Source organism: Vidua macroura, chromosome 1, assembly GCF_024509145.1.
Source record: "Vidua macroura isolate BioBank_ID:100142 chromosome 1, ASM2450914v1, whole genome shotgun sequence".
NCBI classification, from domain to species: Eukaryota; Metazoa; Chordata; class Aves; order Passeriformes; family Viduidae; genus Vidua; species Vidua macroura.
In genome coordinates, this window is record NC_071571.1 from 96,167,855 (window position 1) to 96,192,041 (window position 24,187).

General features: G+C 37.7%; 1 protein-coding gene across 1 annotated transcript in view; it reads right to left on the reverse strand.

Moving 5' to 3' along the window:
• The window catches only part of ZNF407 (zinc finger protein 407), a 335,893-nt gene that overhangs the window by 236,914 nt on the left and 74,792 nt on the right, over positions 1-24,187 (reverse strand). The window lies entirely within an intron of this gene.

A 24,187-nucleotide genomic window follows, 5' to 3' on the forward strand; every position in this document is an offset into this window, starting at 1 on the left:
TATCATTAGCCTTCAAATGTGACAAATAAGAAAGACACAAACAAGTGTCAGGATAATTAAAAAGGCATTGTTCACTTTTTAGAAGGAAAAAAATGAATTGCACGAGAAATATTAAGCTAACAAAGAAAGAGCAAATATGAGTAGAAAAAATGACAGTTATCTGCAAAATTCATAAATGTGTCTTTTGTATAACCGTAATGATCATATTTTATGCTGTCATTTTACATTTAATTGCTCACCCTGGTACTTTACTTCATAGCAGCCATCAGTATCCCACAGAGCCAGATGCTGAATTGCAAAAAAACATACTGTGACCACAGACTTATAGGAAAGTAACTTTGCTGAGCTGTGGTGTATGACAAGTTAATTTTTGCAATTATACTTTTTCCAAGAATAAATGAAACTGCAGGTCATTACTATTCTATATCATTAAAAAGAGGCAGAAAATGTTCTTGATCATAAAGGCCTCAAACTCATTTTATCATTATGTTGACATATGAAAGCAACTTTACAAGCTGTTTTTGCTCAATGTGACCTAATGAAATAAGCACCACCTCAGCTGAAATATGTAAACATCTTGATACATTAAGAAGCACATAACTAAAGAATATTGTTATTATTACACAGTGCTAACCCATCATATGTCAGGAAATAAATGCTGTATGGGCTCTGCTTACTCACAGCTGTTAGCTCTGCTGTATTACACTGCATGTCAAAGTACTGAAGGGACATGGAGGCTCAGTTGTCATGAAGACTGAAATTGTCCCCTGTTCATTTCTCTTCCTAAGAGTCATTAAATGTTAGAAATGTTTTTAAAAATAATTAAGCATGAGTAATGTCCATCACTGTCAAATTGTCTGTGCAATCAAACAGCAAGAGAGCAGATACAGTTATGAAACACATAATGTCTGCTGCCTTCTGTATCTGTGCTTATGTTATCTGAAGACTTACTGAGAATCCAGAAGTTGGGATGTTCTTTACATTTCAAAATATTTACTGTACATGGAGAAATCAGAAATTCTCAGTGCATTCTTTCTCATAAAATTCTTTTTCATTTTCTGCACAATTGCTTTACTTTCCCATCACCAATGCAAACTATAACACTCAAGTGAGGAGAAAAAGAGATTCTGCTTTCCAGATGAATACATTTATTAAGACAAAAGAATAAGAAGAAAATGTTTCAATTGTCATTGTATCTGTTTGCAATAAATGTCAAGAGCCTTTTAAAAAATTGACTACAGAGCTGACAAAAGACATCAGGTTGACAGGCAAAGAGCTGGAAATCCTCAGTTCACCTACTGAACAAGAAAATACAGGCACCCCCAAGCTACAAAACACCCTGATTTTTCAGAATCTTCTCCGCCAACTCATCCAATCCTTAATATTGACTGAGCCACATATATAATTTCTTAGCACATCCTTTAGTATATCTCCTAAATTAAGAGTGATTATTTACTTCAGTTTTCTCTTCTGAGAATGAGAGAGCAGACACCAGTAGAAAGGTACTGGAAGAAAAGGTCCAATAAATCCTGTGTCTAAGATTTTCAAATTCATGGAATTAACTAGAAACAAAATCAAGTAAGATTTTTTAAAACAGTTCACATGTTACTTCATACCCTATTCTCATCCAAGTCCTAGTGCTTTCCTTCTGAACAAGACCCTTAACTACTCTGAAAATATTTATAAATGTTAGAGTTTGATAATTTGGAATACCTCTCCCTCTTTCTTCCCCTGATCTCCTTGCATGGCAGCCACAGAACTCTACACAGAAGATTCTCTCTGTCTGCAGAACCTATACGGGTTCTGCAACAGCAGCTCTACAGTGTTTTCATAAACACAAAACAAGCATCTAAACACACTTGCTATCAAAAAAGAATACCACAAACCTTGCATATAGTTGTTTTTTCTCTTACTTAGAGTATGAACAATTTATTGCTTCAACTAAATATTTTTGTCAAGAAGAAGAAATTAAAATTACAGAGAGAAAGAAGTGTGGAAGTGCATACCATTGCATACAAGTCCTCTACAGAAATGGAACACTATCCAATTAACTCTGTGTAGCTACAAAATAGGAGGGGGTTGTCCATAGGCAGGGTATCAAGAAGCTTTTAAAATCTCCAGCACCACAATTTTAATCTCAGTGCATCCTATTTACAAACAAGTCATTGCTAAGGAGATAAAACTTTACTATTGTGAATAAAATAATATTAAAATATATTCACAGTACTTAGTAAAGAATGTATGTCTTGTCCTGGACTACCAAATACTTTGCTAAAAATTTGTATATGCAGCATGGAACCTCTTTTCGCAAATTTTCTTTTGTTCAACGAAGTTTTAAAGTCATACCTATTTACAGAATAAGTAATAAAAAGCTTTCCCTCGTGTAGAGAAAAATTAGAAAACAGGCACTGCTATTTTTAATCTAACAATTTTTATCAGTACTCCTGTTACAATAGATTTGACACATCACAATTCTATTTAAACACCAAAACGCAATGAGAAAGCAGAAATCTGCAGCTCACTAACCACCAACACCTGTGCAATGCAGCAACAATGAAAGGCAACATGTGTTCCCTTCCTGCTAGGGAGGCAGCATTTAGGAAAATGGTAAGAACCTGAAGCAGTTGTTATGAGGTTACTTACATAAGCAAAGATATGGTAAAATAATCTTGTCTGTATGGGCAAATCATTGTAAACTTGTGAGAGCTAGCAGAGCTCAGTACAGAGACATGGGATTACCTATGCAGAACAGTTCACAGAACCAAAGCTTAACATGTGAAGGACTAAAACGTACCTACTAGCTTTCTTCTTCCTCCACTGTCAGCTTTCATCTGTATTCATTATTTTCAGTGTAAAACTGCTTTTGCATACCTCACAATATACATGTATTTTATTATATGCATGACTGGAAGGAAAAAAATAGTATTATCCTACAGGAGACTGCTTGGGCTTTATTTCTGAAACCTTTACAACTCCCTTTCACCTTCAAACCAAAGGCAGCAATTTTTGACAACCAATAAGCAAATTTAAAATAAAATACTATTAAAACTCTTGTTCACAAAACAACATTAAAGCCACAGTACTGCCATTTGATACATTATTAGAAACAAAAATAAAACATTTATTAAAATATAATAATGTAATAACGGAAATTTTAAAAAATAGCAGATGGTCTTTAACTTTATCAAATATGGATTTTCAATTTCAATTTTCAATTACAATTACATTTTTCAGTTGTATAGCTGGTATACAATTTACTGTCACAGGCACTCTGGTGCTACAGAAGTATTAGTACAGCTATTAACTATTTAATTCTTTAGCTGACACTGTGTTTTAGGACAGGGATTTAAATAATTTACTTCTACATTCTACAGTTTAAATTTTGCTGCTAGGAATTCGTGCAACGAAGTTGTAGAAAAAACACATGATGCTTGTTGATAGTGATATAAGACAGGATTATTATAAAAACCAATTATATCTTTTCATTCTCTTTTGCTTAATTAAAGCAAGAAGAATCACTATCTTTCTCAGCAGTAATCATGTGGAAGCTGTATAGCACAGATACAGTAATTAACTTAACCTTATCACTTAACTCTATTGGGTCATTGGAGTGAGGCACAGTATCAGTGCTCAGAATCAATGCTGTAATGCTAACATCTTTGAGCAGTTCGGAGATTGAATAATGCCATCTGTAAATGGACAGTCTTTGTTCCTGCTTAGCTATGCTGGATAAATGTTCCTGCTCATAACTTTAATATGGCAGCTTAACCATTTAATCATTGTACATTAATACATTATCAATATTGTGACCATGTAAGTACAAAATTACTTGTCAAAGTAATCAGATATTACTGATTTTTTTGCATAAATACGATACGTGTGGGGTTTTGTCTTAATTATATATTTTAATGAAAAAAGATATAGCCCAGATTTTTTTTTTCATTTAAGAGAGATTTGAAAAGAATGATCATTTCTAAAGATAAACTTATTTTTCCTTCATCTAAAGCAGATTTTTAAAATGAAAAGGAATGTTCTGTATTTCCTTTGGTAAAATTAGCCAAGTGTGAAAAGTTTAGTGCATTTAAGCTATACAGGGGATACTTGGGCATCTGGGGGATTTTCATAACTGAAGACTTGTGCTGTATCACAACAAATTAAGCGTAATTAAACACTCTGTTCAGTGTCTATTGTTAATTGCAGCAGCTAATTTGATGCTTAGTTAGTGTTATGTTCCGAACTATTTCCAAACACGCAGAATTCTTCAGTTCAGACTGCTTGCTTTTAGCTCTAAATGTTTCTTTTCACCCTCGTTTGACAGATTTTAGCTCATTTATTACTTTTGTTAAACGATCAGAAATTCCCTCGCCAAGACAGTACTTTGAGGTCCTTCACTTTCACCAAGTCAGACACTAAATCATAGGGGACAATTATCAGCAAATGCTCTCCGACAGGCCCTAAGCCTGCTGAGGTAATGCAGCTGACAAACTTTGATGCGCCATGCCCGTGCACATTATGTTCACGTAGTGTGTACATCTGGGCACCCTTTATGGCGATGCAGCAAACAGCCAATCATTTATTCCACTCTAATTAGCACACATGTAAATCCTCACCAATCAAGCCACTCACAGGGTTACCGTTGTGGCAGCCATACAGCAAGCTGGCAGGACACGGGAAGAAAGTACAAGAAGCAACTATTGGGTTTGATTTGAACCTGCCGTCACGCCACGGCAGGTCCCCCCAGTCCTGACTGTAACCAGCTCTCCCCTTCACAACCCATCATCGAGCTCCATGCGAAAAAGGTCATCGGGCAGACTGCCGCCCGGCCAAGATGCTTTGATTCTTTGCAGGCTCTGGGAGCACACCTGAAGCGATGTGTGGCTCCGATAGCTCACAGCGCCGGAGCTGTCGCAGGCAAAAGTCAGGGGTAGCTCTAAAGCGTGCGGCACAGCATGGAGTAGACGCTACCTCAAAGAAGCACTGTCCACCTCAATATTTTAGACCCCGTTATGTCGCCAGGAAACTATCTGCCAGGTGTCAGCATCCCTTTTCTTCCTCACAAGCCCAGGTGCCTCTGCAGTAACCCTTTTATTTTGAAATAAATAGGAAACGCCTTCAAAAGGACAGATTCAGGCATTCAGAGAATCTACTGACACTGGTTTATATTATGCAACTCCAAAGAATACAGTGTGCTTTGAAATACCTAAAGTGGTTAGCTCCCATTTCCCAAAATTGAATCAAAGCAGTATGTAAGACCCTACAGTGCTATTCATTACTAAATTAGAAAATGCTCTATTTCAAAACAGCTTTAAAATGTGCATGCATATTGTCAAGGATACAACAGTTAGGCTAATAAAAGTATTCCTCAAAATGGAGAGTATTTCTTTTTAGAACAAAAATCCACTTAAATCCCATGCCTTCATGCTTTCAGTGCTTACTGCAAGAAAAAGAAAAAGCAAGTAAAACTGCATTTAGCAGTAGGATTTAGCTACACTGATGTACATTTTTATTCAATGGACTTCAGGGATGGAAAGACACATCCACTAAATGCATTTCAAACTTTTTAAACTTATGTGTATTTGTACTCATCATTTATCTTTATCTACATCTAATTAAACATGTCTAGAAATTGATTTGTTATATTACACAAATTAATGAAGCAACTATATATGAGAAGAATGGCATTGGTTTAGTTTTCAAACAACTTGTCAATAAAGTATCACTAGAAATAATTATTCTTGTAAAATTATATGGACAACCAGACGAGAGGGACAGAAAGAAAAACTAAATTGTGCTGGTGCTTCTCCAGGTAAACTGGATCAAACACAGCAGGATGAGAAAAATCTGCTCAAGAACCATTAGAATCTTATTTTTAATGAAGTTCTACCAACAAAAGAAAATTTTAAATGATATTATCTTCTTTCAGGGAAAAAAAAAACAGGAAAATAATTCAGTGAATATTGTAGGTCCACTAAAAACCAACAAAACAAGCAAGCATATTTATCTCAGCTTCCATTAACAGAAAAATATTGGCATATGGTAAAGAGAAATTTCTTCCTGACATTATGGATGCTTTCACAGTTGATGCTGCCTTTCCAGTTAGTCTCCCTTTCCTACAGAGCTACCACCAAGGGGGAAAGCAGGTTGTAGCTCTCAGCCTGGATCTAGGCACTCAGGTAAGATGGTCTATGCTAGATTAGCAAGAAATTGCTGTCCACTTGAGCTTAAGGAGAGTCCTGTCAAGGAGAGGGGAAATCACCGTACGAGTCTTACAGCTTATGAATCCACTCCTGGGATATCTGTAACTTACCTACTGAAATTAGACACTTTTATTCTGACTTTACTTCCAAATCAATTGGAACATTTATGTGACAGCATGGATGCCCATGGCTTTGCCAAGACTGAGGTCAGGAAGGGAGGCCAGTGCAAAGTGCTGTCCTGGGGATTCCCAACCCACACGGGACAAGGGGGTAACCCAGGGTAGTGCGAAACACAGCCCTCCTTTGCACCCCCTGAAGTACCACCCTTAAGGCCAAAAAAACATAAATGCCAACCAAGTGCTGCTCCTGCAGGGATCACACCCTCACACCACGGACAAGGAAGGTTCTGGAGGTGCTGGGGGTGTTCAGCCATCCCATGAAGCCTGCCTGTCCCAGCAGCCACTCAACCCCCAGCCAAAACCAACTATTTCCATACCTCCTGCAGCACTGTGAGCCTTTAGCACATGGTACAAGGAGCAGAGAGATCACTATGAATATCCCCCATCCCAATAAGTGATCCTTTAGCACACGGTACAAGGAGCAGAGAGATCACTATGAATATCCCCCATCCCAATAAGTGATCTTTTCGGGATTCTTGCCTTAATACACACTATCAGGAGTCTTCTAGTGAAAATGGCAGGATGTTGTTGGCACCACAAACCCAAACACAGAAGGTCCTCATGGTTGAAGCCATGCATGTTGGCATGCAGGAGGCAGCACCCTCTGACTTCGGGCTCTGCAAGCCAACCCCTGGGTCACACCCTGTTCCTGGGGAGCAGCAGAGGGAGCAGAGCCCCCATTAAGCCCCAGTGGGCAGGGATGCTCCCAGAACCAGACTGGCTGCCCCACTGCCAGCATAGCACAGGCAGAAACCCCATGAACCATGTTCAGATGGAGGCACCTACACTGCCCAGGAATAGGGTAAGGCAAAGGAAGAGTGAAATAAGGTCTTGTGGTGATCAACAGCTGAGCATCACGCTGCTCCCTACCGTAAGAAATATTGGCTGCTGCTTCCTGCAGCAGTTACTGGACAAAGTCACCACAAAATAGGGTCTGTGCTGCCCAGAGCATCTGAGGTGGTAATCAAAGCACATTCCTCTGAGCAGAGAGAAAGGCCACAAACAGACAGGTTACCTACACCACCTCCTTGGCAATTCTACAGATAAATGAAAAAAATACATCATGATCTTATTTCCTCCTTTTTAGATGTGTCTATCAATTTTTTTTATTTATGCTTGATGCAAGAAAGGATTTTCCTTTCCTCATTATCCCAGAATGAAAAAATATTGTCCATGTAACAATGCAATAAAATTTTGAACACAGATGCTTACAAACTGCTCAAAGCTCGCTAAGTATCCCCTTTGATCTGTTAATAAAATAAACAGAGCAACACATTAAGTAATCTGATCTAATACTAAAAAAAATTTTGGTGTTTTTTAATCCTCCTTCTAGTTTATAGGCACTTAATTTTTTTATTTATTATGTGTCATTTAAATGGAAAATTAAAACTACTCAGGATTTCTATTCTGCATTTTGAACTGCAGCTGCTTTACCTCTTTCAGCTGTACAAAAATGTCTGGAAGTTACACATTACAAGTTTTTAACAAGCTTTAACTACAAGATCCACTTATTTCACTTCATTACATACTGGTGGATGTTCTCTGACAGCATAGTAAGAAAAATAAAAACAGTAGTTGCATCATTGTAATCATCATCGTATCCCCCAAATCCTATGGTCACACCAGAAAAGGCAGCAATGCCCCTATGCCATCTGCATGTCACTTCAACTGCTCAACTGTCAGCGAGCAGGCCAGCCCACAACAGTAGTTGGGTCAGCATGATTGCCCTGCAGCCTTTGAAAACCTGACCTTTTTGTCACATATGAGTCAGAGAGCATTATTCTTGCAGTATGCATGGCTCTAGCAGGGCCACACACTCAAAACAGCATCCCAGCCACCTTGAGGAAGTGGAGAACAGATATAAGAAACTATCCAGAATGACAGATGATCGTGAGAACATGAAAAAAGTAAATGAAATACAGGAGACCTCTGTTTTCATTAGGGGGAAAAAAATCCTCAGTGAGGATTAATAAAAATTATGAAGGGAACTGACGCAATCACCGTAGGTGGCTATCTCGGCTCATCTCAAATGCAAAGGCAGGGAAAGCTCGCCGTAGCTATAAAAGGCAAAGGCAATCAGGCAAGAAGGGCAAATATGTAGGAACTCTAATTAACGAACAATAAATGCATAAAATAAACTGCCAAAAGATGAAATCAAAGCAGGTACCTTTTTTTTTTTTTTTTTTTAATGAGACAATACACTGGTCCACAATTATTTTTTGTAGCAATTTAATTATGACAATGAATAGTGTTCCATTTTTTTCTTGCTTCTTATGAGAAATTGTAAAGCAGCTTGTTAAAGTAACAATTTTTTTTTTTCTTCATTTTCTCTTAAAACATGTTTCCATCAGCTTAATGGCATAAAAGACTGATGTGCTGTGTAAATTCTTGCATGTTTAACTCACCTGAACCAACATGTACTACTAGCAGGAACAGTATTGTCCCAATAGCACCCAAAGACAACTTATTTGCAGTCTACAGGATCTGCCTGCTGAACTGAAAGGAAAATTCAGTGGTTTATAATATCCAGTGAGTATAAAATTTCATGATTGTAATGATGTTTTCTGCACTAAATTCTACTCATCATTTCCTCTAGGCACTATTTGCTATGTTTCCTGGAATGCACGACAGTATTTGAGTAGTCTATAGAACAACTGGAACACCTCTATCCAACATATTTAGGTAAATAAATCCAAATATGATCTAAAACTCCTGTTAAGTAAAATGATCCTAATGTCAATTTATGTTCAAGTTATGTTTAAAATTCTGAAATAGAAAATTAATTGACAATTACTGATTACTTTTTTAAGAAGTTTTACCGCCATATAAAACTTTTTGTAAATTTGAGATTATTTGGGATGAAACATCTCGTATGATATAAATTATATAAATTGTTTCACCATACACATGCCTCAGGTGTTTTACCTGCCAAAATTAAGCCCGTGGCTTAGCAAAACCATTCACTACATGAGACAGAAGACACAGAGCAGTATTTGCAAATAGAGCAAAGCATATGACCAATGGCCCACATAACCCATCTAATACAAAAGAAGAGTGGTTATTCCAGAGAATCTAAGTAAAGGACTCCAGCACTGCTTTACATAAAGCCATGTTAGCTATTTATGAAGAAAAGCACTTTTCTATCACTCTCAGGACCATACTCAAGCTAACATGCCCTCCCTGGATCACCACAACTGGCCCCAATTCTGCCATACTCACACTCACTGTTGAATAATGGCTGAAGAGAATGTGGGGGGATATCTTTGAAGATATTAACACTACCATTGCTGCCAAACACGGAAATTCCAGTAAGTCACCAGATGCCTGGCAGGACTCTCCCATGCCACATGTCCTTCTTCAGAAGGTAAACAAGAAAATGACAAGGAATGAACAGTCAAAGGCTTGACATGTTCATGTACCTCGGCCTACAGACTCATCCCTGCCCCCTGCCTTTTTTCTTTTTTTTTTTTTTTTTTTTTTAATCTGTCACCTCTACTATTCCTGTTTCAACCATTTATGTAATTTCATTGTCTGTTATGGCCATCTCCTTATTTGCAGGGCCTGTAGGCATTAATTTTATTTAATATACTATATGCTTGACACTCCACATGGTGTTAATGAGTTGCCAGCTGCCTGTTGTGATACAAGAAGTAACCGTAAACCCAGTGTCGCCTTTACTCCTGCACTGGTTCAGTTTTCTATTGTGACACATAAATGTCAACTGGTATGATCAGAAGTAAACAGTCATGACAGACAGGAAAAAAGGAGCTGACAGTTGAAGGTGATGATATCCATTAGGCTTCTACAGCTGCCACCTCCTGGGGAGACTGCTGAAGGATTTGAAATGTGGTGCAGAGCTCCTGGCTAACATGGCTCTATGACAAAGAATATGCTTACCTTCAAAATACCTGGCCTACCACCTAACCATCTGGCTTATTATAATTCAGATAAATCCACTTATATGCACAGGAAGGAGAAAGCCATGATGGAACACCAGAAGTGCATAAAAAGGGCAGAAACATTAGTCAATCAGCCTGATGATACTTGAACAGTTGTTAAGGGAGCACGTCATTGCCTTGCTCACTTAACCATGGACATAAAAGAAAAGAGCTTCCCAAAAAGACAGAGTTTAAGATTTCAATTAAATTAAGCAGAATCCTAAGATGTCCATCAAGAGTAGTTAGAAGAATTATGTCAAGTCAATCTTTATTCACATTTTACTCTTTGTGATAGTAGATTAAACACTTCATTTTGTTGACGAGAGAACTTTTACCTGAAAAATGCAGAAGTAAGAAAAATCACTTAGATTAAATACCAAGCCAGTTTTCTTACCACAACCCACTCCACTGGACTTTAACTTGTGCAAACCAACCAAAGCCTGTATTTGACGTGTGAGAGGATGACTGAAGAAATTTGAGACCTCCCAGTGTGTGCAAATCCCCAGCAGACGCCAATGCCTTTGCTCTCTCTCCCCCACACCTCTGTGACACAGTCACAAGATGTCAGGGCAGAATGCAATCCTCAGATGGCATATGTACCTCTAGGCTGCTGCAATTTATGCGAGGGCTAACATAGCTCAACCCAGAAAATTAGAGCTGTAACTGCTTCCATGATCTCCTCCTTCCATCCCCCAACACCAAGAGCAGTATTTTTCCTTATAAGCAGCTCAGGTAATTGCCTTTATTATACACAATATTCATTCCTTAGATTTTCATCACCAATAGAGCTATTATAAATTATTTTAGCTGTACTCTTCATGCTTTTATCCCTGTATTGATTTTATTTTTAATGTAAACTTTTAAATTATAATGCCAGAGAAACAACTACTTATATAGCTACAAAGGCTAAATTAGCAAGACCTGAGAGAAAAGTGCTGAAGATATTTGATATGAAACATTAATAGCAAATGTTATTTTATGTAATACTAAAATGTAAAAAAATGCAAATGTAAATATAGTTCCACCTTCCAGAGTACAGCAATAATAAAGTATTAGATTCAAGCATCATAATTAACTTAATCAGATGGAGTTTTCTTTAATTCCCTAATTCTTTTCCTTCAGCCATCTAAGCTTTTCTCAGGTTGAAGAATATAATCATGAAAAACACCAGCAGATACTACTGAAAACGTCTCCCTTTGCTTGTGTAGCAGTAAAGCACTGAGTACTTTGCAGCATGTCTAGTATTTGGCCACTGCAGTATTTTAGACACATAGGAACACATCCCCACATCTACTAAGAAAATACCTTCCTACGTCTCTGACACAGGGCTTAGGGAATATCTCCTTTAAACAGCTAAATGGAACACAGAATTTAGAGGCGTGTTTCATCTGGTCTTTATAAAGGTAAGCACACATAATTACTGTATGCAGAATCTCAGCATTTGCAATTAGTTGAAAGCAATTCCAGTAAAAAATAAACCTGTTATACCATGGAATTAGAGCAATAGGTTAAATCGCAATTTTTGTCAACAAGTCCATTTTTACTCTATCGATTTGCACAAGGTGATACGATGCACTGATTTGAATCTTATACAAAGAAGTGATACTGCACTAATTGAAAAATAATTGGATTCACCCCACTTTATAACAGGTTCCTCTGCACTATCAAAGTTTTAATCTCTGATGAGTTTTGCAAAACTCACAACCTAAAAATGACTGATTTATATCTTAATTCAGATATGTCAAATATTTCAAGGTGAGGAATTCCAAAACAGCAGACTGTGCAGGCTGCAGTGCAAACATGAAACAAAGGTGAAAATGCTAACATTTTCTTTCCATATATTGCAGCAAATTAATTGTGTGTTTTGGTAACATAGCTTATTAGTTTTGCATAATTTAAGTTTTAATTCATCGTTTAATTTTTAATTAAGTAGTCTCTTTCAAGATGAGCTTTCTACTCGCATTTTAGTTAGATGCTAAACATGCAATGTATAAAAGCAGTGGCAAGAATGTAATATTTAGTTCATATGATTTCTCTGTGATTTCAGACATGAAAGTAACCAATTTTTCAGAGTATAAAATAACAGCAATTGTAAAATGTCATATAAATTTTAAATAATTAAAGACCTCTGAAAATATCTGAAAAACTAGTGGAGCAATTATAGTGAGAAGAAGAGCCACATACTTTTCATAGATTATAGATTTTGCTATGGGCTTTTTGTTTCAGTAGTTTGGTTTTGTTTTGGAGTTGGGATTTCTTTTTTTGGTAGGGGCTGTTTCTCTCCACAAATCCTACAATTTTGCTAGAGGAATAAAACAGGATTTCACAGTTCTAACCTCCCTAGCAAACATGACTAACACTATGCAATTTCAAATACAGAGAAATAGGGGAAGGGGTACATTTATTTTTTCACATAAACAAGAAATTTAAAAACAAAAACTATTTTAAATTGCAACAAAAAATTGTATTAATTGTAATTATGCACAAAGCTACATGAATATTTTTCTGTGTGTATGAAAAAAACACTTAATTCCAACATTATAAACTCGATGGGTATGAATTTGTTAAATGTTATTAGTTTGAGTTACCTAAAATTTATTGAAGGAAAAAAACCCAACACACCCCTTGTTTTAAGACTATATCTGTCAGTTCAACTAATATTGGGAGTGCTCCCAGAACTTCTCAGGCCCACACAAGCCTATTTTCAAGGTGAAAGAAGGTTGACATCAACATACTTGAGACATGTAATAACAAACCCCAAACTAACCTAACTGTATATGCTTTTTGCAGATATAACATAAAGACCTAAATATGAGTGCAACATCAAGCAGCATTATCTTTCCACATTTTCTTCAATGTCCTGAAAAAAAACCTCAGTAATGGTTTAATTATAAGTTCTTATATCAGAACTTCTTTAGTTATAAATAAGACTTCTAAATTGAGCTCCAAGTAGTAACATCTGCAGTGTCCAGAAAGCATCCCCAGGCAGAAAAGTACCACCAGAAAGATACAAAAAAATACGCAAAAACATACATGTCCCTTTCCTAAACAAAAGGGGAGCAGCTGGCTATTCCAGTTCTGGAAGATTCTATAACTTGGTTCTATGACTGGTTGAGGGAAGGTTAAGTAATCTGAGTAACTTTCAGTCTCTAAACATTGCAGTGTATTTTACAATTCAGTATTTACTAGCTGGATCAACTGCAGTGAAATTACATCTTAGGAAAAAAAAAACAATTCCTTGTAGGATTCATTATATAAATTCCAGTTTCTCTATTTCCCCTGAAGTTGTTCACTTCTGAGGGCATTCCTGCCAGAAGACCAAGATCTCCCAGCAGCGCCATTGCTGCCAGGCTCCTGTTTCAGTGGCACGGTGGAGTGGAGGCCCTGGAGGATGCAAACTCAAATAAACTTCCTCAAGCAAACTGCCATGAAGTCCCAGAAAATTTGCCAGGTAAGAAGGCAGGAAACAAGTTGGAAGTTTGCACTTCTTAGAATGTTTCATTTTGGGCAAATCCACATTCCTTAAAGAAAATGTTGAAAAAATATTTTTTTAACAGCTTCCTTGTTGCTCAGCCAGGTTTCTGGAGGAAATGAGGAGTAATGAAACCTTGCTTGGAGATCCCAGTCTAGAAGCTGGCCTCCCTTAGGGCCGGAGCTGCTCTCTGTGAACTGGGCAATAGTCTGTTCTTTTAAATCTGACTACAGGGATCAGTTTCCTGATCTGAAATAAAGCAGCATCCAGTGGCTGACCCCGAGGTGCATAATAAAGGTCTGTCAGGGGAGATACACGTAAAGATGGGCTACGCACAACCTAACAGCAGAGTACAGTTTGTGTTTGCTCCTGCTCAACAGGAGGCTGCAGGAGAAAGCCCTGCTTTTACAGACCTCTGCACTGTTACAATGCTGCTGTTCAGCTACAAAGAAATGGGCATGGCCGAGCAAGAAACTTCTGAAAGTCTAAAGTTTAGATTAATCACACTCATTCTTCTGCTTTACTTTGACTTTACTGTGGCTTTACCGGTGTTTTAGGTGCTTTTGGTTGTGTTGCAGATTTTTAAACAACTGGCTAAACTACAAAGGCTATGATCAGCCAAAAAACTCTGGAATACTAGATCCCTCAGTTTGGCTAGCTTCCTACTGAAGCCAAGTGTTTTCAAAAAATGAAGCTGTCTATATAATTTTTGAGACATTTTTTGTGTAGGGGTTAAGATAAAGCCTGCGGCAATCCTAATGGAAATCTCCAAGCCCACTTTTAAATCAACAAGCTGAAAATATCAAGTAGGAGCTATTGAAGACTTGAGTTGAAACCTAATGGTATCACTTTACTTATGTCCAATTGAACTTTCTGACAGGAAGACCTGGATAGATCAGCATTCACTGCAGGAAACAGTCACTTATTAAGGGAGTTACAAAAGCTTTCTTTCCTAGGGACAAATATACGACATGTAGTATTGAGGAATTCCCCAGCATTTCCTCATCAACAGGGTACTAGCACTGTAAAAAAAAAAAAAATCAACTTACTGAGCAATTGAACATAGGCTTTATTTCCCTGAAGTGTAGCAATATAGCATATCTCCTCTACACATTCAAATCTGAATAATTGGGTCACTTGGCCTGTGTGAGTAACCTATTTTACTGTCATATTTACATAAACAAACAATTATACTTAATAATCATTCAGGCTGCTTGACTTACTAATCTTATCAGATAACAGAACGTGTGCCAGCAATATAAAAGAGCCATGACAAAAACTTATCACCTAGCCTTCAGCTGTATACAGAAGTACTGGAGAGAATGAAGATAAAAAAGATTTCCAAATTCACACACACCTCCCAGTATTGAAGGTCAAGCAGGAAAGGATGGAAGCGATTCCTGCTTCCACACGCACAGATACCAGTAATGGCAGCCTCTGTCACTAGAAGGTGCATCAGAGGGCTGTACAGGCAGATCAGTACTTGGGTGCTGGTGGCAAGGAGCTGCTAAGATGAGGAAGATGACACACTTGTTATAAAAACTATTCCATTATTCCCTACTAAACATTCATTTTGTGCCAAATTTGTGGTAGTTTTGAGTAACAGCACTGCTGATGACTCAGTCTACATTATGCCAAATATGTATCTGCCCCACAAATGCCATGTTTAAACCTGGCACTCTGGTTTGCCTCAATGTGCTGACCCAGGAAACACCGTGAGGGTCTAAGAGCTGGCAAACCAAGCCCAAAAAAACCCTGTAATTCTGCAAACAGTGGTGTTAGCAAATTCTGTCTTCTCCTGATACTATCCTCATGAGTTATTCAGTACTCCGCTGAAGTTTCCATTGCACAGAGCACTTCCTGTGCTGTGAGGACTGGCAAACATGACCAACACACACGCACACACACACACAAACTGGAGCCTTTCTTTCCATCAGGGCACTTATCAGGTCTTTTTTTTTTTTTTCTTTCCTCCCCAGACACCTATCTCCACAAAACTTTCAGGAACAGAAGCCGTAACCTGAAGTACTATAATAAGGTGTAAATCATGTCTCAAAGACAGATCGATCAAAGTAGGGCAAGGAAGTAGGCTGTTCATCTCTCGAGGATTTAAGACATTACCTTCAAATGAAAAAAAATAAGCATTTTAAAATTTCGTTTTCTTTTCACCTAAGGCCCTAGCAAACAGTATAAATTTTGAGCAGCCATATCTATTTTTCAGTGGCTAAACCGGCAAATGTTTCTGGGCATTGCCGTATTTCACAAACCGTGAGGGGTTTTCTGCTGTAGTTTTGGGCCCAGTGAGATTCAGAAAGTACAAAAGGGCACGTAAGATGCTGTACATTTTATACCCAGTAAACTCTGATCTGCGATTGATTTACACAGTGTGCTAAGTCTTTATTTCTTTTCCTTTAGCTTGGCAACATAATTTCACTTTGATGGTCAGCCTTTCAATTAATCAAAGTGGACACAGCATTTGCAGCTTCTTTTGAAGTCAAAAAGAATGGTGTGCTCAGGACCTCTTAAAATGAGACCACTTATTTAGGTACTTAAAGATGGCTGTCAACACCTAACTCCAGTCTCCTAAGTTTGAAATTGCTGACTTTAGTAATTTGCCCAAGGAAAGTGAACCTGGGGCACAGAGAGACTACAAAAAATCTTACCTCTCATGACCAAGAAGTCCTTGGCTCTTAGTTGTAAGTGCAGACAAAGCTCTCTTTTGACTGGTTTGCCAGTACTGAAACTCAATTCAAGTATGCAGAAGTAGACCATTTCTAAAACGCTCGTTTGGTCAGAACTGTTTTCTAGTGGGATCTTATGTCCAACTGCAATTATGTGATAATGGAATCCAGACATGGATTTACAGAAATCAGAGGAACATGGCAAACTTATAAGTCATTTCTCTGTGTTTGACTACTCAGACGAATTGCATCCAGGTCTGCTGAGCACTGGCTGTACCGTGCTTAATTTCAATGCTCAGAGGCAGACAGCCTGATACAGGAAGCAGTGGCTGACATTGCAGCCCAGCACACAAGCCAGCAACACGCTTCCTTTGTAGAAGCGTTAACACATTCACAAGACCTCTTCTCATAAACTAAGAAATGCTGGAGCATTAATAAAGTCTAGGAAAAAAGAATTAGCAGCAGGGTGGAGCTGATACATTTTCCAATCCAATGTCTTTTTTCCCTCAGTTATGCATCAAACAGCTTGTCTGTGCTGACATGCAAGTGTAGCTGGCACAGGTGACTGGAGATGACGTGCTACATAAAGGAGACCACCAGAGTTCATATCGGGGCCATGGCTGGCTGGTTCCTGGTTGTTGGGCCACAGCGAGGCCCAGAGCACCAGACTGCAGCAATCCTGCAGTCAGGTGGCTGCTCCCTGCCCTTGTTAAATCAAAGCAGCAGCAGCACGCCCAAACAAATGCTTTGCTTTGCTTGACAGACCTTTTAAGAGACGTACATGAACTACAAAGGTCCAGGAAGGAGTTATGGTGCTAGAAACAGGGAAATGGATTTTACTTTGTAACTTGCAAAAGATCACAAAAAGCCATAAGCACTTCTTCATTCTGTTTAGAAAAGCCATCTTGTTCTTCAGGTGTAACTTATAATACATTACATCAGAGTACGGCAGGTAAAATACTTGCTTTGTAAAGTTTTTGGTGTGTACTGATTCCCAATACTCCCTTCTCCAATAAAGAGAATCAGAGTTCAAAATAAATTCAGTATTTAGATAACTACAAGCATATACTGCCATTCATCTAATGCTAGTCCACCTTTTCTTCAGCAAAGTATTTTGCACTTCATATATATTATGAAACATTCCTCCACCACAGTATTTTTGGTACTCCTAGCAGTTTCACTGGTAGACCAGATTTTTAGGCCTAAGGCCCTTAACAGAAACAATACAAGATAAAAATTCCTCAAAAATTTTCAAATTGAGAGAAGGAAGCAACTCAGGAAGTACAGAAATGGCAGCACATACCCATCACAGAATAAAATCTGGATGATGCTGTGCTTTAGTGTCACAAGTAGAGATATAATCAAAAGCTTTCATAGCTGATGTATGTCTCCATCTACAAAATGTAATACTCTTACAATCAGATATTTTCAAAACTCACTGATATCTAATTTTTACTCAAGACTTCATATTTTGCATTCAGTGTTTATTATTTTTAAAAGTTTAGATTGCATCAGTAAGAACACAATGTGCTAAAACATTACATTTCATACATTCTCAATTCTGCCTAAAATACTCAGTTCATCTCCCTCTCAAGTCTCAACTTTTGCAACAGCAACCATACAGCAAATTTTCACAATAAACTGGGATTTACAGGGTATTACTGGTTCACAGTTGAAGTTCAAAAAAATTTATACCATGACACTACAGTACTTGATGCACTAGCAAACAGGCAAAATGTACAGTAAGATTCTTTAAGTGATCTTTAAAAGACAGAAGTGTCAACCAGTCCATATTATAAAATTCTTGAAATTAAGAAATTGCAATTTTTAAAACAGAAATTCTTGAAATGAAAATAGTAGCAAGTTGAATAATGTCTTCAGTTAACTGTAACACAGTAGCCTCTGATAGCAGCTAACCTAGGACTCAGAAGTTTATCAAGGGAAAGAAATGACAATGTTTAGTATACCACTCTGAAAGGGACAGGAACAAAATACTGTTTCCCATCACAAATTTGCTTGTAAAACACGTATGCTACCTCAGAAAAACAGTCACATGCCTAAATGATCTGCAAAACCTCACTGCAAGCACCACCAAGACTATGCATCTTAAGGAAGTGAATCACTTTTAAAACAACTGAACTTGTAGGAACACTGCAAAAAAGTGTGTCCCTTAACACTTATTCCATAAAAGTTCCTATGGAAAGACAGTCTTAAATGATCAATGTCCTTAATTGTGTTGCATTCAGCCTAAGTAATGGTGCTTAGACTGAGTAGCAGAACTTTGTGGATGTAACTTAGAGCCCAATAATGCCCACTTACACAGATTAAGAAGATGCTCAAAACATATTACACCTCCCAGTCTTCACATACTACCTACTTTCCTACAGAAAGGAGGTACAAAGAGGAATCAGAAATCTCTTAACCTTAATACAGAATCAAAAGCAAAGGTCGACCAGTATCATAAAGTACTTCTCAGCTCAGCAAACTCAATGTAGTTCATTGTAGGCTATTCCATTCTCTTCTTACACAACCTGCTGCACATATATGTTGTGTTTTACTGCGTACTCTGTAAATAATATTATCCAAACCACAAAGTAGCCAACAACACAGCATAAAAGCAAAAGACTTGCTCCAAACAAACACAGCTCACCTTCCCTTCTCTCTGCAGGCAAGGAGAGGGTCCTGCTCAAAACATCTCACTACTGGGTCAAGAGAAAGAAAAGGTGAGACAACTGCAGCAAATGCAAGGCAGCAAAATGAAGGGTATCCTTAAACACATGAATGTAGAACAGGTGAGCAGATGTATGCTGCCATGGGCATAGATCCAGTTACTTAGATACAAACAATCTGTGGAAATATTTACTCAGCCTATTCAGTTCTGCAAACTGCGTCATGATTTGTATCACATGTGAGCAAATAACTCACAAATAGAGATTTATAAACAAACTGTTTACTGAAAATCACCTATTCAGGTCCAAGAGGCACATTTAAGCAGGAACAGAGCAATGGTCCTTCATCAAGCATCTGTGCCTCCAGCTCCTACATTTGTGCGGTCTAACACAATTCCTGAAAGTGGATAGCTCACAGTGAGTCAATCTGGCTATGACACAGGAAAATAAACATTTACACAAACAGTTTTATATGCACCATAACTAACCAGTCAGTTTGCCATTACTTGGATGTCTTAAGTTTAGAAAATACAGTGCTATCTTTATTTGTTCTTTGCTTTAAAACAAAACACACAAACTCCACCAAAACTTAAAAGGGGTAATACTAAAACCAGCATTAAAAATATGAATGTGATGAAATCCAAAAATGTTTCTTTACATCACACACAAGCCAGCGCACACAACTTATATATGTATGCAGACAATTATAAAGAGAGATTTTACATCACATGAAAATTAACTTGTGTTTTATAGAGTAAAGATCAAAAGAATCACCTAGAGCTCCCTTTATTGATATGTGGGATGTTTTCTATTGCAGCCAATGACTTCATCTTTCTAACACTATTTTCTATTTCTAACCCATTTCACTGTTGTTGCAACTTTCCACCACCTCCCTGTTCCCAAGCAAGGCATCTCCCTGGCAGCATATGCTTGCCTCCAGGGACTTGACCACCTACTTTGGAAGGCTGAGATCAGACAGCATGGGTGTCCTGCAGGAACTGTGCCTGTTGATTTTCACTTTTCTTGTTTTCTCCTGCTGTCTCTCCAGTTAAAACTATTCCTCTGCCCCAAAATTAGCAATCCTCTTTTCCTCTGTATTCTTCTAATAAATCCCATCAACTGTGCTCCAAGGCAACTGATCCCTACTTCTGTCAAGCTCAAAGGCTGCAAATGCTACCTTATACCTGAGGCAGAGATAGAAGTGCCTGAAGTTTACATGTCTTTTCCAAGGCTATCAGCTGTTCGATTATGTGGTATTATCTCTCCCTACAAACCTAGCCAATGAGTTTTCCACACTGTATTGCTCATCTAAAAACTGTGTTCTGCTTTCTTCTGTGCTCTGTGGCAGCCATATATCGAGGAGCATTGAGAGAAGCTCCATTGCAAGGACATATCAAATTATTTGGGTTAAACATTCCCAGTCATGTTACAGAGTAGTGAAAAAGAAGAAGAAACTAAATGGAATCAAAACTTCTGTTACAAACCACAGCTCCCTGTATAAAGAAAATTGCATGCCAGGAGTCAAAAGAGTTAGGATGCAACTTGCCCTTCTATCAATACTTGCAGGAAATCACTCACCTTTTTATGGAAAACAATGACCTTTTCTGATATAATGGTGACCCAGCTTAGAAGAGTAAATGGAAAAAAGTACGAAAAAAAAGACTTTTTATTATTCCTTGCAATCAAAATGTAAAAATTTAAATGATCTGAAAAAGCACCTCTTTATTAAAGAGTTGGTGAAAGTGTGGGTCAGTCCTATTATCCTTTTAAATTAATAAAAAATTCCTGATCTTTTAAAATTCAGAAGAATGATGTATATTTAAAATATTCTGTAATTACTGCAAAAGTATTAATTAACAGTTCATGGATGCATAAGTAGTGAGATGAAGGAATGAGCCAACTACTCACTATAAATATAAGCTTAAAAAATCATTTTATAGCATTTCTGTAGCTGTATGATGTTAGGCAGGTCATAACACTAGTACTTTTCCTCTGAAAACCTAATAATTATTAACTTTTTTAATTTTTAAACTGAATATTGACTTTGCAATAAATTGGAGTAAGTTCAATCTTACAGTCAATTCCAAACGTGAAAGAGTTTCTCTCTCAGCTACACTGACCATTAGCACTAATTTACAGATATTTTCTTAGGCTTGACTCAAAGAGAAGTCTGAATTATCTTATTGCAAATGATTTTAAGTAACAGCACAATAATTCATATATAAAGCGCAGAATTATAGATATATAAAATCACTATTTTCTCTACCGAACTATAAAAGGATATTAGAAGTTATTCCAAATTGCATGGAAAAGCCTTAATGTACACAACACAATCTTCCTTCCACAGTAAGACCCACAGGTATAGAGGAAAAGTATTAGATACAATTCTGTTAACTTCAGCCCTTCAGGAAATGCAGTGGGTTTGCTTCTATATTTTAAGAATGTTTTATTTGATGCTTTTTGTTACCTTTTCAAAACAAACCAAAAAAGCTTTCTAGTTAGATTTGATAATTACTAGTTCCGCATGCCGTCCTTCAACTCCCAGAAATGTCCCTCTTGTCACTATAGGAGTCTGAATCACAGTGTAGTTAAGAAACTCCCGCTTGCTCAGCCCATGAGAGGCTGGTTCTGATCAGGCAGAGATTTCCTGCTCCTCCAGCCATTCCCTTCTCTCCCCTTTGCAATACTGAGCCCAGGCTGCACCCACATGCACAATGGGAAGGATTGCAACTTCTCATCCTGGGAACCCAGAGGGAAGAAAGAAGAGGTGGTGGGAGAGGTGCATTTCCTGTGTGGACATGCTGGAGAAATTAGTTAACAGACTAAGGAGAGGCTGGAAGATCCAGGGGCCCATGAGAAAAACACTTGTGGCCCATGGGATGTGGGGACCTGAGCTGGGAGGGAAGAACTTGCTTCAGTGGTGTGAGAAACAAGCTAGGCAGCTAATGGGGTAGGAGACGCTCTCCCATGGAGCTGGAAAGGCCAGAATCAATGCAGTTGGAATTTGCAATGACAGGATTTTATGGGGTCAACAGGGTGTGGACCAATACATTCAGCTACATGTTGGTGAATGAGCTAGAGAAGAGCTGTTAAGAAAAGGGATACGCATACATACACGTGTGAGTAGAGGAAGCAAAACATGCCAGAAATAAGATTTAATAATAATAATAATAATAATAATAATAATAATAATAATATTATAGGAATCTTTCTAAAAAGTACAACTCAGAACTTCTGTATTTCATACTAACTTCTCCATGGACACAGAGCTGTACCAATCATGCAGAACACTCCTCTTTAGCAACAGAGGAAAAAATATTAACCTTGTAGATAGTCACAGACTTTTTGTGTAACTGCACTCCAGCACAGCATCCACAATATTGCCAGAATCTGGCCACAAATTCACTCCTTGATGCTGTATCAGACTCCTTTTTACTGTTGGGAAACTCACACCCCAACAGCTTTACACACAGGAAATCCAGTGCCTGATCAGATAATAAATTTATGAGGCCAATATTAACGTCCAACTTCAGAAACAATACTGGATTATTTCCTATGTTTTTATATGTATATGTGAAGATAGAAACCTCCTCCAAACAAACCCTGAAGCACTGTCATGAAAATTATTTCAGGATATGCTTTTTAAGTGGACAGCAAACACCACATAGTCCAAAAGATAATTTGTGTCACATAGTGTCATATGTCTATTTAACTAAATTATGGGATATTTGTTTGATGTTCTCTGGTATATAAAAAATAAATAAATCAATGAGGAAAGGGGGAAGAAAAAGAAAACACCAAAAAACCCTAAATAACTTCCTTTTCTAATTATAAGGATAAAATCCCATAATGGATATTCATCAAAAGCATAAAAATAAATCATTACATAGATTTTTGTAAATTTGCTGTCTGACAGTTTAATTTTTAATAAACTGTCAGGCATCAAGGGGACTGCCTTCATCAGGAAATATATCAGGAAAGAGAAAGCTCATTAAATTAAGGTCTGCAATGGAGGCGTTTCTGAAGAAGCCACAACCTGCCGGAATCCTCCCACCAAGCTCCCAAATGTTATGTGAAAACCTTGCTAGTCTCTAAGTGACCAATCTTGCATTCTGATTACATGCTCTCCACTTTCTAAGGCTCTAAACATCAATATAATGCAATTCTTATGTCATTCCAACCCTCCAACATACCAACATCTCCCAGTTCTATGCCCTCAGCAGGTTTTCAGAACTACAATTTCATTTTGTGTGTGTGTGTAGCTAGGTCAATAATGAAAATATTTAATAAGATCTATCCTAGTATAACCTTCAGAGTAATCACCTACTAGACTTCTCATTACGTTTTTTAATGCCCTTTGCCAAATCTGAGAGCCTGATTTTTATCAGTCCTCAGTAGAGCCTTACATGTCTTATTCACTAAAAAGAGACAAATTTCCTGCTGATCAATATTTCCCCCCATTTTTTAGGCTGTCTGTTCACACCTATCCTTCTTTTTAAGGTGGTTACTCATCATCTGAGGTCTACTGCACTTTCCTTGTAAGGTTTTTAATCTCATGAGCCATATGCTTAGGCTGTGATCTGCAGGCCCTTGTTAACCTTCAAAGAGAACACACACTTCTTCGCATGAAGATGTACTTTCCACAGCAGTCATTGGCAAGAAGCCAACAAAAAAGATCTAGAAAAGCTCTTATAACTGCTATGGCTCTAAAATAATTTTAAGAACATTGTTAATCTTGGGAAAATATGGTATCCTGTTCTTTCAAAGAGAAAAAGAAGTAAGAATTCTGTGCATAATCAAACCATCTCAAAAAAAAAAAAATCCCTCCATCAAGAGGTCCAATTTTTCATTGAACTATTCCAATTTAAAAATATCCAAAACACAAATTTGTACTTGGCTTCTGGTTCAATTTAAATCTGAAACTATTCTGTTTTGGGAGAACTGTTTGATTCAGAAAAGGTCCAATCAGACAAACCAAACTGTCAATGAAGGATGAACTGGCTGCATAGTGCCAGACATTCAATGAACGATGCAGGTGGCTGCATAATGCC